Source organism: Mytilus californianus, unplaced genomic scaffold (assembly GCF_021869535.1).
Source record: "Mytilus californianus isolate M0D057914Y unplaced genomic scaffold, xbMytCali1.0.p SCAF_4, whole genome shotgun sequence".
Taxonomy (NCBI): domain Eukaryota; kingdom Metazoa; phylum Mollusca; class Bivalvia; order Mytilida; family Mytilidae; genus Mytilus; species Mytilus californianus.
Window position 1 is genome coordinate 98,286,842 of NW_026262690.1, and position 17,119 is coordinate 98,303,960.

A 17,119-nucleotide genomic window follows, 5' to 3' on the forward strand; every position below is an offset into this window, starting at 1 on the left:
GTGCAATTGCAAGAAATCTTCTTTTGCACAGTATTGCGCAAAAGCAAGAAATCTTCAATTGAAATTTAATACAAATTTTTTAACCAATTTAACATTTTTAGATAATTCACCACATTGATTTTGTGTCAGAAACCTATATTATGTCAAAAATTTGATCACAATCCAAATTCAGACAGTATCAAGCTTGAATATTGTGTCCAAACTTGCGCCAACTGTTCAGGGTTCGACCTCTGCGGTCGTATCAGGCTGCGCTCAGCGAAGCATTTTATTTGTTTATTTTTAGCCATAACTATGATGTCATTTTCTATTTTAATAGCCTTATGATTTATTTAAATTTTTTAATACTTTTATGATGTATTTAAATGGGCTTTTATGGTTGCAAATTTATTGGGGTTGTAATTCAAACTCATTTGAATATCTCAGCTATACTGTTTTGAAATTATGTATATTGGAAATTTGCCAATAACTTTAGTATTAATAAATTCCATTGGGAATTTGCCAATAACTTTAGTATAATAAACTCCATTGGAAATTTGCCAATATAAAATGTTGCTGATGAAGGTTTTTTGTTTATTTTTAGCCCTGGAGGCTTTTTAATTTTAGGCATGATTATGATGTCATTTTCTGTTTTAAAAATTATTTAACTTTAGCCATGATTGTGTATGTGAAGGAATTTTATTTTTATGGCCCCGCAACAAAGTTGTCGGGGCCATATAGTTTTACCCTTGTCCGTCATTCCGTCATTCCGTCATTCTGTCATTCCGTCATTCCGCACCAAACCATTATAAGGACTTTTTTCTAAACTCATTCAGATATTGGGCTGATTTTTGGTATGTGAGTTAACCATGATGAGTTACAGATCAAGTTTAAGTTTCGTTCCGATCTGCTAATTTTTGCAGAAATTATGGGCTTTGGACTTGATAAATTGTTGAAAATTAGAGTTATACAGACTTTTTTCTAAACGCCTTCAGATATTGGGTTTATTTTTGGTATGTGAGTTAACCATGATGAGTTACAGATCAAGTGTAAGTTTCGTTCCGCTCTGCTAATTTTTGCCGAAAATTACGGGCTTTGGACTTTGATAAATTGTTGGAAATCACAGTTATAAGGACTTGTTTTCTAAACCCCTTTAGATATTGGGCTGATTTTTGGTATGTGAGTAAACCATGATGAGTTACAGATCAAGTTTATGTTTCGTTCTGCTCTGCTAATTTTTGACGAAATTATGGGCTTTGGACTTTGATAAATTGTTGAAAATCACAGTAAAATATATGGACTATTTTTCTATACGCCTTCAGATTTTGTGCTGATTTTTGATATGTGAGTCTACCATGATGAGTTACAGATCAAATTTATGTTTTGTTCCGATATGCTGATTTTCATGTCGTTTCAACACATCTTCAGTACATCCACTTCCTGTTTGCTGATAGTTTGAAATTTAACTACTCATTGATCAAGGAAATTTTTCATCAAACTAGTATTGGTCTTGAGACCTGGATACTATCCATGCATGTTTGTGTCCACATGTGTTGTTGAAATTGCAGATTTTAAACTTTTTGAGACGAGGCCATTCGTGTCGTTCCGACACATCTAGTTAGATATTACTATTTAATGTTGCTGATGAAAGTGTTTTAATTTTAGTCATGATTATGGTGTCATTTTCTATTTTAATACTTTTATGATGTATTTAAATGGGTTTTTTGATGGTTGCAAAGTCCTAGCTGTCAATTTAGTTTTAGAAGTTACTTTTAAAAGCTGCTGAAGGAATTTTATTTTTAGATATTACTATTAAAAGTTGCTGATAAAGGCTTTTTAATTTTAGCCATGACTATGATGTCATTTTCTATTTTAATACTTTAATGATGTATTTAAATGGGCTTTTATGGTTAAAAAAAAACATTTTTCTAGTTTCCAGACAGTAACATGTGATTAAGTGTATGGATCTCTCTAAAATTGTACTACAAGGTTCCATACTTCAAAGGAAAGACTGCAATTGAGTTTGATGGTTAATGCTAAAAGGGGGATTCAAAAAGTTTGGGGGGAAGGGGGGTTTCCAATTTTTTTTTTAAAGGGTTCATATTTTTTTTCAAAATTTTCAAAATTTCAAATTTTTGAAAAGTTTCAAGAAGAAATCTTCAATTGCACAGTATTGCGCATTAAATTTGTAAGATCTTTGACCACATTTATTTTGTGTCAGAAACCTATATTATGTCAAAAATTTGATCACAATCCAAATTCAGATAGTATCAAGCTTGAATATTGTGTCCAAATTTGCCCCAACTGTTCAGGGTTTCGACCACTGCGGTCGTATCAGGCTGCGCTCAGCGAAGGATTTTATTTCCTATTATCTTGAAAACTGTTATAGATAGAGTATCTACTAATACACATTTATTTATACTCAGCATGAAACATGATAGAAATGCTCGGCAAGCCTTATATTTCTAACTGCTTTTTCTTATCACTTTGCATCCATCCTCCATCTTCTGTCATCATCTGTCATCGTTAACTTTTACAAAAATTTTCTCCTCTGAAACTACTGGGCAAAATTTAACCAAACTTGGCCACAATCTTTATTGGGGTATCTAGTTAAAAAATGTGTCCGATGACCCCACCCGCCAACCAAGATGGCCGACATGGCTAAAAATAGAATATAGGGGTAAAATGCAAGTTTTATCTATCATTTTGAAAAGTGTTATAAATAGAGAAATTCTGACATGAGCAGAAATGTTCAGAATGTTGAGCTCTACCAATTGTTCATTGGCGTCAAAACTGTCAGGCGACTTCTTATAGGAGTTATTGCCCTTAAATGACAAATTTTACCATTTTTTTTCATTTTTATACGACCGCAAAAATTAAAAATTTTTTGGTCGTATATTGGTATGACGTTGGCGTCGTCGTCGTCGTCTGGCGTCGTCCGAAGACACATTGGTTTTCGCACTCTAACTTTAGTTTAAGTGAATGGATCTCCATGAAATTTTACCATAAGGTTCTATACCACGAAAGGAAGGTTGGGATTGATTTTGGGGGTTATGGTACCAACAGTTAAGGAATTAGGGGCCAAAAAGGGGCCAAAAATAAGCATTTTTGTAACTTCCAGACAATAACTTGTGTGTAAGTGTATGGATCTCTCTGACATTGTACCACAAGGTTCCATATCACAAAGGGAAGGCTGTAATTGATTTTGGGGGTAATTGCCTCAAAATTTTAGGAATTAGGGGCCAAAAAAGGGGCAAAAAACAAGCATTTTTCTAGTTTCATGACAATAACTTGTGTGTAAGTGTTTGGATATTTCTGAAATTGTACTACAAGGTTCCATATCACAAAGGGAAAGCTGGAATTGAGTTTTGGGGTAATTGCCCGAAACGTTTAGGAATTGGGGGCCAAAAAGGGGCCAAAAATAAGCATTTTTCTAGTTTCCAGACAATAACTTGTGTTCAAGTGTATGGATCTCTCTGAAATTGTACTGCAAGGTACCATACCACAAAGGGAAGGCTGGGATTGAGTTTGGGGGTGATGAATCATAAGGGGGTTCAAAAAATTTGGGGGGGGGATTTTTTTTTTTCTTTTTTTCCTTTTTTTTTTCTTTTAAAATTTTCCATGTTAAGTTGGTTATTTCTGATTTATATTTAAAAGCAAATAATAATGATATGGTAGGAGATACACACCAAACAGGATGTGTAAATTATTATATAATAAGTATTGTGCAATAGCAAGAAATTTTCAATTGCACAGTATTGCACAATAGCAAGAAATCTTCAATTGCACAGTATTGCGCAATAGCAAGAAATATCCAATAGCACAATATTGCGCAATAGCAAGAAATTGTCAATTGTACAGTATTGCGCAATAGCAAGAAATATTCAATTGCACAGTATTGTGCAAAAGAAGATACTTTGTATAAATTGCTTATTTCTTGATCAATTTCAATGGGGTTTTATTCTTGAATTCTTGGGGTTCTTTAATATGCTGAATCTAACCGTGTATTAAGTTTTTGGATTTTGGGCCCCGTTTTTAAATTGGTCCACATTGAGGTCCAAAGGGTCCAAAATTTAACTTTGTTTGATTTCATCAAAAATTGAATTATTGGGGTTCTTTGATATGCCAAATCTAATCGTGTATTTAGATTTTTAATTTTGGGTCCCGTTTTTTAAATTGGTCTACATTAAGGTCCAAAGGGTCCAAAATTAAACTTAGTTTGATTTTAACAAAAATTGAATTCTTGGGGTTCTTTGATATGCTGAATCTAAACATGTGTTTAGATTTTTATACGACCGCAAAAAAATTTTGAGGTCGTATATTGGTATGACGTTGGCGTCGTCGTCGTCGTCGTCCGGCTTCGTCGTCCGAATACACAATGGTTTTCGCACTCTAACTTTAGTTTAAGTGAATGGATCTCTATGAAATTTTACCATAAGGTTCAATACCACAATAGGAAGGTGGGGATTGATTTTAGGGGTTATGGTACCAACAGTTAAGGAATTAGGGGCCAAAAAGGGGCCGAAAATAAGCATTTTTGTAACTTCCAGACATAACTTGTGTGTTAGCATATGGATCTCTTTGACATTGTACCACAAGATTCCATATCACAAAGGGTCAATGCTGGGATTGATTTTGGGGTTAATTGCCTCAAAATTTTAGGAATAAGGGGCCAAAAGGGGGCAAAAAACAAGCATTTTTCTAGTTTCATGACAATAACTTGTGTGTAAGTGTATGGATCTTTCTGAAATTTTACTACAAGGTTCCATTTCACAAAGGGAAAGCTGGAATTGAGTGTTGTGGTAATTGCCCAAACGTTTAGTAATAAGGGGCCTAAAAAGGGGTTTAAAATAAGCATTTTTTAGTTTCTAGACAATAACTTGTGTTCAAGTGTATGGATCTCTCTAAAATTGTATTACAAGGTACCATACCACAAAGGCAAGGCTGTTATTGAGCTTGGTTTGGGGGGAAAGGGGGGTGGGGGTGATGAATCATAAGGGGGGCGGGGGTCAAAAAAGGGGTAATTTTTTTTTTTCCTTTTTTTTTTGTTTAAAATTTACATTTTAAGTTAGTTATTTTTTATCACGAAGAGAAAGTAGGAATTGAGTTTTGGGGTTAATTGCTCAAACATTTATGAATAAGGGGCCAAATATTGGTCGAAAATAAGGATTTTTTTAGTTTGCAACAAAAACTTGTGTTCAAGTGTATGGATCTCTGTGAAATTGTATTGCAATGTACCATACCACAAATTGAAGGTTGTGATTGAGGTGGGGGATGATGAATCAAAAGGGGGTTGAAAAAATGTGTGGGGGGTAGGATTTTTTTTTTTCCTTTTTTTTTCTTTAAAATTTTCCATTTAAAGATGGTTGTTTCAGATTTATATATGAAAGAAAATAATAATGATACGGTTATATATCATGAGGAACTGAAATTTAAAATTATGTATATTGGAAATTTAGGTTACATTGGAAAGTAATAATTGGCTTGGGGGGGGGGGGGGTTATGGCTCTAATGTTTAAGGAATAAGGGGAGAAAAGGTTAAAAAACAAGGGTTTCCATTTTAATAGACAAATAATTGAGTAAAGAACATTATTTAAAAGCAGTGTAAGGTTGGTAATTCAAACTCATTTAAATATCTCATCTACACTGCTTTTAAATTATGTAAATTGGAAATTTGCCAATAACTTTATTGTTAATAAATGCATTGGAAATTTGCCAACAATTTTAGTGTAATAAACTTCATTGGAAATTTGCCAATATAAAATTTTGCTGATGAAGGTTTTTTGTTTACCTTTAGCCTTGACTATGAAGTCATTTTCTATTTTTATAGCCTTATGATGTAGTTGAATTATTTAATACTTTTATGATGTGTTTAAATGGGGTTTTATCATGTTTATGGTTGCAAATTTATTGTTTTAGTATAATTAACTCCATTTAAAATTTGCCAATAAAAAAAATTTTTGTTTATTTTTAGCTATGATTATGATGTCATTTTCTATTTTACTTTTATGGTTGCAAAGAAATTTTTATTTTTAGATATTACTGTAAATGATGCTGATTAAGGTTTTTGCTATGTTTAGCCATGACTATGATGTCATTTTCTATTTTAATATCTGTTATGATGTATTTAAATGGGCTTTTATGGTTACAAAGGAATTTTATTTTTAGATATTACTATAAAATGTTGCTGATGCTGATTAAGGATTTTGTTTATTTTTAGCCATGACTATGATGTCATTTTCTATTTTAATACCTTTATGATGTAATTTCCATTTTTAGATATTACTGTTAAATGATGCTGATTAAGGGTTTTTTGCTATGTTTAGCCATGACTATGATGTCATTTTCTATTTTAATATCTTTATGATGTATTTAAATGGGCTTTTATGGTTACAAAGGAATTTTATTTTTAGATATTACTTTAAATGTTGCTGATTAAGGATTTTTGTTTATTTTTAGCCATGACTATGATGTCACTTTCTATTTTAATACCTTTATGATGTATTTAAATGGGCTCCCATGTATTTGGGTTTTTGATTATTTATACATGTTACCAAATTGGTCCACATTGAACAAAAACGGTCCAAATTTCAACTTTATTACATTACATCAAACATTGAATTCTACATATTCTTTGATATATTGAAATTAACAAACAATTTAGTTTATGGATATTCCACCATAATAGGTATATTAAATTTTTTCCAGTTCTTACACCACATTCATCCTGTGTCAGAAACCTATGCTGTGTCAAATATTTAATGACAATCCAAAGTCATAGCTGTATCAAGCTTGAATTTTGTGTCCATACTTGCCCCAACTGTTCAGGGTTCGACCTCTGCGGTCGTATCAAGCTGCGCCCCAGCGAAGCATTTTATTGATTATGGGCCCAGTTTTCAAGTTGGTCCAAGTTGGGTTCCAAAATTAAACTTTGTTTGATTTCAACAAAAATTGAATTCTTGGGGTTCTTTGATATGCTGAATCTAAACATGTGTTTAGATTTTTGATTATGGGCCCAGTTTTCAAGTTGGTCCAAGTTGGGGTCCAAAATAAAACTTTGTTTGTTTGATTTCAACAAAAATTGAATATATGGGGTTCTTTGATATGCTGAATCTAATCATGTATTTAGATTATAGATTTTTGGCCCACTTTACAAGTTGGTCCAAATTGGGGTCCAAACTTAAACTTTGTTTGATTTCAACAAAAATTGAATATATGGAGTTCTTTGATATGCTGAATCTTACCATGTATTTAGATTTTTTATTTGTGGGCCCGCTATCAAATTGGTTCATATTGAGGTCAAAAGGGTCCAAAATTAAACTTTGTTTGATTTCATCAAAAATTGAATTATTGGGGTTCTTTGATATGCCAAATCTAACCGTGTTTTTAGATTTTTAATTTTGGGTCCTGTTTTTTTTAATTGGTCTACATTAAGGTCCAAAGGGTCCAAAATTAAACTTGGTTTGTTTTTAACAAAAAATGAATTCTTGGGGTACTTTGATATGCTGAATCTAAACATGTGTTTAGATTTTTGATTATGGGACCAGTTTTCAAGTTTGTCCAAGTTGGGGTCCAAAATTAAACATTGTTTGATTTCAACAAAAATTGAATATATGGGGTTCTTTGATATGCTGAATCTAACCATGTATTTTGATTTTGGACATTGGACCATAATAGGTAAATTAAAAAAATTGAAGTTCTTAGACCACATTCTTCCTGTGTCAGAAACCTATGCTGTGTCAAATATTTAATCACAATCCAAATTCAGAGCTGTATCAAGCTTGAATGTTGTGTCCATACTTGCCCCAACTGTTCAGGGTTCGACCTCTGCGGTCGTATCAAGCTGCGCCCAGCGAAGCATTTTATTGCCTTTAATCTTGAAAACAATTATAGATAAGAGAGAAACTTTAAGTTGCAAAAATGATCAGCAGGACAAGATCTACGAACAAGTATGATGGTTGAAATCGTCAGCCAACTCCTAATTAGAGTTATTGCCCTTGGATGACAATTTTTACCAATTTTTTGTTTTTTTGCCTAAAATGTTTAAAAATTATGATAGATAAATACACCCTAAATTAGCAAAAATGATCAGTAAGACAATATCTACATTTAAGACCATATGGAGGAAATTTCTGATGTCTCCTTATTGTAATTATTGCCCTTTAATGACGAATTTTACATTTTTTTTGCATTTTGCCATATATGATAAAAGTTATTTGTAATAGACAAATAGAAACTTTAAATAACAAAAATGATCAGCAAGGCAAGATCCACAAACAAGTCAAATTTTGACGATATTGGTAGTAGACTGTCACTCTTCATGGGAGTGATTGCCCTTAAATGAGGATTTTTTTACCCTCTTTTGTGTTTTGAGCAAAAACTAAAGAAGATAGAGAGAAACTAAACAGACAAAATGATCAGCTATACAAGATTAACAAAAAAGATTTTTTTTGCGTGAACTCTATTCTTGTCTACAAAGTTGGAGAGTCCATTGTTGATTATGCACATAGACCTAGGTGAGCAACACAGGCTCTTTAGAGCCTCTAGTTTACATCATACCAGAGCTCCAGATAAGAATTCACAAATTGGGGTTTTTACCCACCATTTTTTTATGTAATTGGGTGATAAAGTTTTTTAATTGCATTATCAATTCCAATTCACCCCTCAAGCAAATATCAAATTGGGTTTTTCACCACCAAGCTCCTTAATGTATTGGGTTTTTTCATCAACACAATATTGAATATTTAGGCATGTTATAATCACATTATATCAACCCCAGATGTGTTTCCATCTTAAATGTGTTTCTTTCTTTGTAAAATATGTGCTAGCTGTTTTATTTGGTTTTATTCACTGACGAGCAATTGTACATTTAATTTGTGTCCCGTTTTAAACGTTCTGTCAGTTTTGTATTTTCTCAAAACTTATGTAAACTGCAGCTGGTGTCACTAGTTGGACAGGAACTAATTGCCTTTCTAGATCCCATATGATCACCTTACAGTTTAATTATAGTTGGGGTTGGTGTGGCTAAGTGTTAGATTTTTGTGTAATATATGTGAAATTTAGGTGCTGTAAGAAAGTTTTGCCAGTCCTTTCACCTATTTGCCAGATCTACTTTTTAATAAAAATAAAAAGTAGTTTCCAGATTTAAGATATACCCCAAAACCTTGAGGTTTATAGGGTGGTTTATAATGACGGAGACCACATTCAACTTAAATTTACAAATAATTCTGCAACATCAAGTAAATAAATGACAATGTTATACTGCACTTGCCAATAAGACAACTATCTTAAGCATCTAGAACAAAACAAAGAAAGTGTCAAGCTGCATTGACGTAAAAAACGGATATATGTTTATTCACTCATCAACTAAAATGAAAAAAATAATATATAAACTGTTTTCGTTTAATTCAATTTACATAAATCTGGGTTAAGTTGTCCCTTATCAGAACTTTTGGTTTCCGATGCTTTCAACTACATATCATGTCATAATTGATTTGGCCTTTCACTTTTTCCAACTGATTTCGTTTTTGACGGAACCCCGTGTTTATCGCTCTAGCAATGTTCTCGTTATGGTACGCAAACACGCCCGTGCGTTCAATGGCCGCTTCCTAAAATCACTAGCTGAGTCTTGTTATCATCATAACTTTCCCTCAGCTATCAAAAAGAAGCCGAAAACATGCTTCTATTCATTATTTTTACCGGACATTTACTTTCGTTTTAATTCATTGTATGTTATGATAAATCCCGAGCAATTCGAAAAAATATGACAGCCTTCACACGCTAATTGGATAAACTCCGAGAAGATCGAAATGTTTTGATAAACACGTGTACCTTTTGAGCAACGGAAAATTCCAACAGGGACCCATTGCAGCTACTTGATGCAGGGCTCTATTTTTAGAACGAAAGGACATTTCCAATTATAAATATTATAAAAATAGATTTACGCGACGACTGTAATCAAGTAAGGGTAAATAACAACGATAGCGAATAAAAGCGTTAAGAACCCATGTTTTTGGCATATAATTGGGTTTTCCTTTGAATTAATTGGGTTATTGAACCCTGCAATGGGCAATTGCATTGGGTTTTTATACGACCGCAAAAAAATTTTTGTGGTCGTATATTGGTATGACGTTGGCGTCGTCGTCGTCGTCGTCGTCCGGCGTCGTCGTCGTCGTCCGTCGTCGTCCGGCGTCGTCCGGCGTCGTCCGAAGACACATTGGTTTTCGCACTCTAACTTTAGTTTAAGTGAATGGATCTTTATGAAATTTTACCACAAGGTTCAATACCACAAAAGGAAGGTTGGGATTGATTTTGGGGGTTATGGTAATAACAGTAAAGGAATTAGGGGCCAAAAAGGGGCCAAAAATAAGCATTTTTGTAACTTCCAGGCATAACTTGTGTGTTAGTGTATGGATCTCTCTGACATTGTACCACAAGGTTCCATATCACTAAAGGAATGCTGGGATTGATTTTGGGGGTAATTGCCTCCAAATTTTAGGAATTAGGGGCCAAAAAAGGGGCAAAAAACAAGCATTTTTCTAGTTTCATGACAATAACTTGTGTGTAAGTGTATGGATCTTTCTGAAATTGTACTACAAGGTTCCATATCACAAAGGGAAAGCTGGGTTTGAGTTTGGGGGTAATTGCCCTAAACGTTTAGGAATTTGGGGCCAAAAAGGGGCCAAAAAACACATTTTTTTCTAGTTTCCAGACAATAACTTGTGTTCAAGTGTATGGATCTCTCTGAAATTGTACTGCAAGGTACCATACCACAAAGGGAAGGCTGGGATTGAGTTTGGGGGTGATGAATCATAATGGGGGTTCAAAAAATTTTGGGGGGGGATTTATTTTTTTTTCCTTTTTTTTCTTTTTTTCCTTTTTGTTTCTTTTAAAATTTTCCATTTTAAGTTGGTTATTTCTGATTTATATTTAAAATCAAATAATAATGATATGGTAGGAGATACACACCAAACAGGATGTGTAAATTATTATATAATAAGTATTGTGCAATAGCAAGAAATTTTCAATTGCACAGTATTGCACAATAGCAAGAAATCTTCAATTGCACAGTATTGCGCAATAGCAAGAAATCTTCAATTGCACAGTATTGCGCAATAGCAAGAAATATCCAATAGCACAATATTGCGCAATAGCAAGAAATTGTCAATTGTACAGTATTGCGCAATAGCAAGAAATATTTAATAGCACAGGATTGTGCAAAAGAAGATACTTCCTATAAATTGCTTATTTCTTGACCAATTTCAATGGGGTTTTATTCTTGATTTCATGGGGTTCTTTAATATGCTGAATCTAACCGTGTATTTAGTTTTTGGATTTTGGGCCCCGTTTTTAAATTGGTCCATATTGAGGTCCAAAAGGGTCCAAAATTAAACTTTGTTTGATTTCATCAAAAATTGAATTATTGGGGTTCTTTGATATGCCGAATCTAACTGTGTATTTAGATTCTTAAATTTTGGTTCCGTTTTCAAATTGGTCTACATTAAGGTCCAAAGGGTCGAAAATTAAACTTAGTTTGATTTTAACAAAAATTGAATTCTTAGGGTTCTTTGATATGCTGAATCTAAACATGTATTTAGATTTTTGATTATGGGCCCAGTTTTCAAGTTGGTCCAAATCGGGGTCCAAAATTAAACTTTGTTTGATTTCAACAAAAATTGAATATATGGGGTTCTTTGATATGCTGAATCTAACCATGTATTTAGATTTTTGATTTTTGGGCCCCGTTATCAACTTTGTCCACATTGAGGTCAAAAGGGTCCAAAATTAAACTTTGTTTGATTTCATCAAAAATTGAATTATTGGGGTTCTTTGATATGCCGAATCTAATCGTGTATTTAGATTCTTAATTTTTGGTTCCGTTTTCAAATTGGTCTACATTAAGGTCCAAAGGGTCCAAAATGAAACTTAGTTTGATTTTAACAAAATTGAATTCTTAGGGTTCTTTGATATGCTGAATCTAAACATGTATTTAGATTTTTGATTATGGGCCCAGTTTTCAAGTTGGTCCAAATCGGGGTCCAAAATTAAACTTTGTTTGATTTCAACAAAAATTGAATATATGGGGTTCTTTGATATGCTGAATCTAACCATGTATTTAGATTTTTGATTTTTGGGCCCCATTATCAACTTTGTCCACATTGAGGTCAAAAGGGTCCAAAATTAAACTTTGTTTGATTTCATCAAAAATTGAATTCTTGGGGTTCTTTGATATGCTGAATCTAACCATGTATTTAGATTTTGGATATTGGACCATAATAGGTGAATGTCCAATTTAAAATTTTTAAGTTCTTAGACCACATTCAATCTGTGTTAGAAACCTATGCTGTGTCAAATATTTAATCACAATCCAAATCCAAAGCTGTATCAAGCTTGAATGTTGTGTCCATACTTCCCCCAACTGTTCAGGGTTCGACCTTCTGTGGTCGTATCAAGCTGCGCCCTGCGGAGCATTTTATTAATTATTTTTATTGCGTGATCACGCAAATACGCAGCTTATCTGGAGCTCTGTCATACAAATAAACTTTGTGTGAAACATTGTATAGTTATTCTGTCTTATATTCTTGTCGGTTTTCAATTTGTGTCTATGTCCTAGATAATCAATTTTTGATTGATATAACAATAAGATAAGCTATGATTGCCAATGAGACAAATCTCTATCCAAGACCAAATGTCATTGATGTAAGCAATTATAGGTCACCATATTGCCTTCAACATGGAGCATGATTCTTCATGTCTTTTTTCCCCCACATTAATAATATCATTTCCTAAATTATCTTCTGATGTTACATTACACTCCCTGTATGAAAAACTAACTTGTAAAGTTGACGAAGTTCAGCCCAAATTGACATCTTTCCTGAATCTTTTTAAAATGTAAAAATGAAGCATAAATGAATGACAGATGCTTAGTTAATATATAGTAATGAAATTTAATTAAGGTGAGCTTTAGGCAAGTTGCTGCAAAATTTCAATCTTCAGTTCATGTTTGCTTTCCTTTTTCTTCTGCAGATTGAAATTCACAGGTTCAGAATTCCTGTCTTTCATAGCAAATCTTGAAAAATATGAAGAAATTTGTTGTCCAGTCAAATATTCATTCTGTTTGAACAGGTACTGATCTCCTTCCTTCATATTTCTCATTTCCTCTGCAGCTCTGAAAGGATCTATTTTACTGCCAGTTCTTTTTCCTGCATAGAACCTGAGGTGCATATATTTCCTCTGAGCCTCACTGAAAATCACTTTTTTTTCTTGGGTTTCAGTGCCCATCCCTGACACAGGCCTGACTTTCTCTTTCTGTTGAGTCTGATGGTATCGACACTGACTGGGTGTTAATAAAAAGGATATCTACTTTTGTGCCATACATAATCTTAGCCTTGTCATGAACAAATATGACTTGTTCATAGTTGCAGTCTCCCAACAGAAGGTAGTTTTCAAAAGTCTCATTTGAGCAGAATGATTTTACACAGCCGTCTTTTGGGCAGTCAACTTCCTTCCTTTTGGTTTTAAGTGAGTTTCTTCATCTTTAAAAGAAATGCATCAAATTATCAAAATAGGTCAGGCTCCTTTTTTAGACTGTAACAAGTTAAAAAGAAAATAAGTTGACCCAAAGCTTTTAATTCATCTATCATAATGAACTAGAAATTAATGATATCACTGACACTACCAAAATTGAAGACAAAATTGAAGATTTCAATTTCCCAGTACTTATTAGTAATAAACCAACATCTCTTGATTTGGTTTTATATTTCACAGTTAATGCACTATTCAAGGACCTTTGTCTAATACAGTGATTTTCTTGCCAGAGCCAAATTACTGCCTCAAAAACTATTCAGTCAGGGTTACATTCAGAGTGGGTTGATATCATCACTGTAGTTTTATGGCAGACATCACAATTACTTTGGTTGACCATTATACAGTTGGTATCTCTATGATGACTTATTTCACTTATACATATGTCCTATGTTCACTAAAGATTCACCTTATTAATGGCATTGACTACAAGGCAAAATAACGAGTGTCACATGCTGAGCAAGAAATGCTTACCTTTCCAGGAGCATTGTCATTGCTGTTTTTATGTTTATATTGTCAAAGCTTTAGTTTTCATTGTTGTCTGTTGTGTATATGTGTGCATGTCTTTGTGTAATCTGTGTGCTTGTCTTTGTCCTTTTCATTCGGTTGTCTCAGTCTTGAACTTTTTGAAAACTCATTACAAAGTTGCTTAAGGAATCTTTGTCTCTAGTAGGAAAAGAACATTCATGATAACACAATGAGTCATTTCTGCACTGACATAATATCTTTCCTCTTTGCCTTAGTCCTTAGCTCAACTGACACTAAGGGTCATGTGAGCTTTTTCTTATAGGCATCTTGTTGTTTATAATGTAGGTAAATGCCCTGACATTTGAATTTTAATCATGACATCTATGACTTAAGCTAGTGACATTCAGTATAATAATCACAATATTAGGGCAATGTTGTCATCCAGTAATGTATAAAAAATATTTTCATTTTCTGAATTAATACTTCCCTCACATACTGCCAGCTGACTACAACATAATTATATAGTGTTCCTTACCTTCAGTATTCAAGGATCTGCTGACTGTATCCTCATTTGTCCAGTGCATTTTCACAACAAGTTCGGTCGCCTTGGGTGAAGAACCAAGTGATTTCCATGGAATAAATTGTCCTAAAATGAAATGAAATCTTCATTTTTTGTCGAGTCTGCGACTTTTGTCGCAGAAAGCTCGACATAGGGATAGTGATCCGGCAGCCGCGGCTTTAACTAACTTCTTAAAAGCTTAATATTTCAGGAGGTAGAAGACCTGGATGCTTCATACTTTGTAAATAGATGCCTTATGATATGAATTTTCCCTCTGTCATATGTCCATTGTCCTTGACCTCATTTTCATGGTTCAGTGACTACTTGAAAAATAAGTTAAGATTTTTTGAAATGTTAATTTCTCTCTTATTATGAGTAATATGATAACTATGTTTGGTATGTGCGTACCTTGCAAGGTCCTCAAGCCTGTCAGACAGTTTTCACTTGACCTTGACCTCATTTTATGGATCAGTGAACAAGGTTAAGTTTTCGTGGTCAAGTCTATATCTCAGATACTATTAGCAAAAGGTCTACTGTATTTGGTGTATGTAATGATTGTGAGTTGTACATGTCCAACTGGCAGGTGTCATCTGACCTTGACCTCATTTTCATGGTTCAGTGTGGTTAAAGTTAAGTTTTTGTGTTTTGGTCTGTATTTCTATCACTGTATGCAATAGGTAACTATATTTGGTATATGGAAATATTTTACGATGTACATGTCAGTCTGGCAGGTTTTATTTGACCTTGACCTCATTTTCATGGTTCAGTGGTAAAAGTTAAGTTTTTGTGTTTTGGTCTGTATTTCTAATACTGTATGAAATTAACCTCAATTTCACGGTTCATTGCTCAATGTTAAGTTTTTGTATATAAATCAAAAGTTTTCAGAGTGTAATTGCCATTATTACTCCTTGATTTTGGTCTGTTTTTCTAATACTGTATGCAATAGGTCAAGCATATTTGGTGTATGGAAATATTTTACAATGTACATGTCAGTCTGGCAGGTTTTATTTGACCTTGACTCATTTTCATGGTTCATTGCTTATTGTTAAGTTTTTGTGTTTTGGTCTGTTTTTCTTAAACTTTAAGCAATAGGTCAACTATATTTGGTGTATGGAATGATTTTAAGCTGTATATGTCTGTCTGGCAGGTATCATCTGACCTTCAATACAATTTCATGGTTCATTGGTCAATGTTCAGTTTTCCTGGTTTAAGCTTTGTTTCTTAGATACTATAAGCAATAGGTCAAATATATTTGATGCATGGAATGATTTTAAGATGTACATGTTTGTCTGGCAGGGTTCATCTGACCTTGACCTGATTTTTATGGTTCATTGGTCAATATACAATTTCCATCGTTTGGTCTGTTTCTTTTATACTATAAGCAATAAGTCATCTAAATTCGGTGTATGGAATGATTGTATTAAAGGCCGCTGTACATGTATTTCCGGCTTGGTTTATCTGACCTTGACCTCATTTTCTTGGATCATAAATGTTAATGTGATACTTGTAAAACTTTATATTTATGACTATCAACATAAAATCAATGGTCAGTATAGAGGGCGAGACATTTCAGTGTGTGCACTCTTGTTCTACAAATAGAAGCTAAATATACATTTACCCTTGGATATGAATATAGGGTAAACGGACAGAAAGTCACAGGACATAAAGTCACAAATGTGATAGGACAAAAAGTCACAGGACAATAAGTCACAAATAATTTGTAGACAATTTTTTTATACGACCGCAAAAAAATTTTGTGGTCGTATATTGGTATGACGTTGGCGTCATCGTCGTCGTCGTCCCAAGACACATTAGTTTTCGCACTCTAACTTTAGTTTAAGTGAATGGATCTCAATGAAATTTTACCATAAGGTTCAATACCACAAAAGGAAGGTTGGGATTGATTTTGGGGGTTATGGTACCCACAGTTAAGGAATAAGGGGCCAAAAAGGGGCCAAAAATAAGCATTTTTGTAACTTCCAGACATCACTTTTGTGTAAGTGTATGGATCTCTCTGACATTGTACCACAAGGTTCCATATCACAAAGGGAATGCTGGGATTGATTTTGGGGGTAATTGCCTCCAAATTTTAGGAATTAGGGGCCAAAAAGGGGCAAAAAACAAGCATTTTTCTAGTTTCATGACAATAACCTGTGTGTAAGTGTATGGATCTTTATGAAATTGTACTACAAGGTTCCATATCACAAAGGGAAAGCTGGAATTGAGTTTGGGGGTAATTGCCCAAAAAGTTTAGGAATAAGGGGCCAAAAATAAGCATTTTTTCTAGTTTCCAGACAATAACTTGTGTTCAAATGTATGGATCTCTCTGAAATTGTACTGCAATGTACCATACCACAAAGGGAAAGCTGGGTTTGAGTTTGGGGGCAATTGCCCTAAACGTTTAGGAATTTGGGGCCAAAAAGGGGCCAAAAAACAAGCATTTTTCTAGTTTCCAGACAATAACTTGTGTTCAAGTGTATGGATCTCTCTGAAATTGTACTGCAAAGTACCATACCACAAAGGGAAAGCTGG

At 33.7% G+C, this 17,119-nt stretch overlaps 1 protein-coding gene and 1 long non-coding RNA gene across 4 annotated transcripts in view; both read left to right on the forward strand.

Annotated features, from left to right (window-relative positions):
* LOC127698941 (uncharacterized) overlaps positions 1–17,119 on the forward strand; it is a 278,817-nt gene that overhangs the window by 39,005 nt on the left and 222,693 nt on the right. The gene's annotated exons all lie outside the window — the stretch shown is intronic.
* Positions 9,968–17,012, forward strand: LOC127699015 (uncharacterized). Its single transcript, XR_007981003.1, has 2 exons — positions 9,968–10,413; positions 16,620–17,012. It is a non-coding gene; the product is annotated as an uncharacterized LOC127699015 (long non-coding RNA).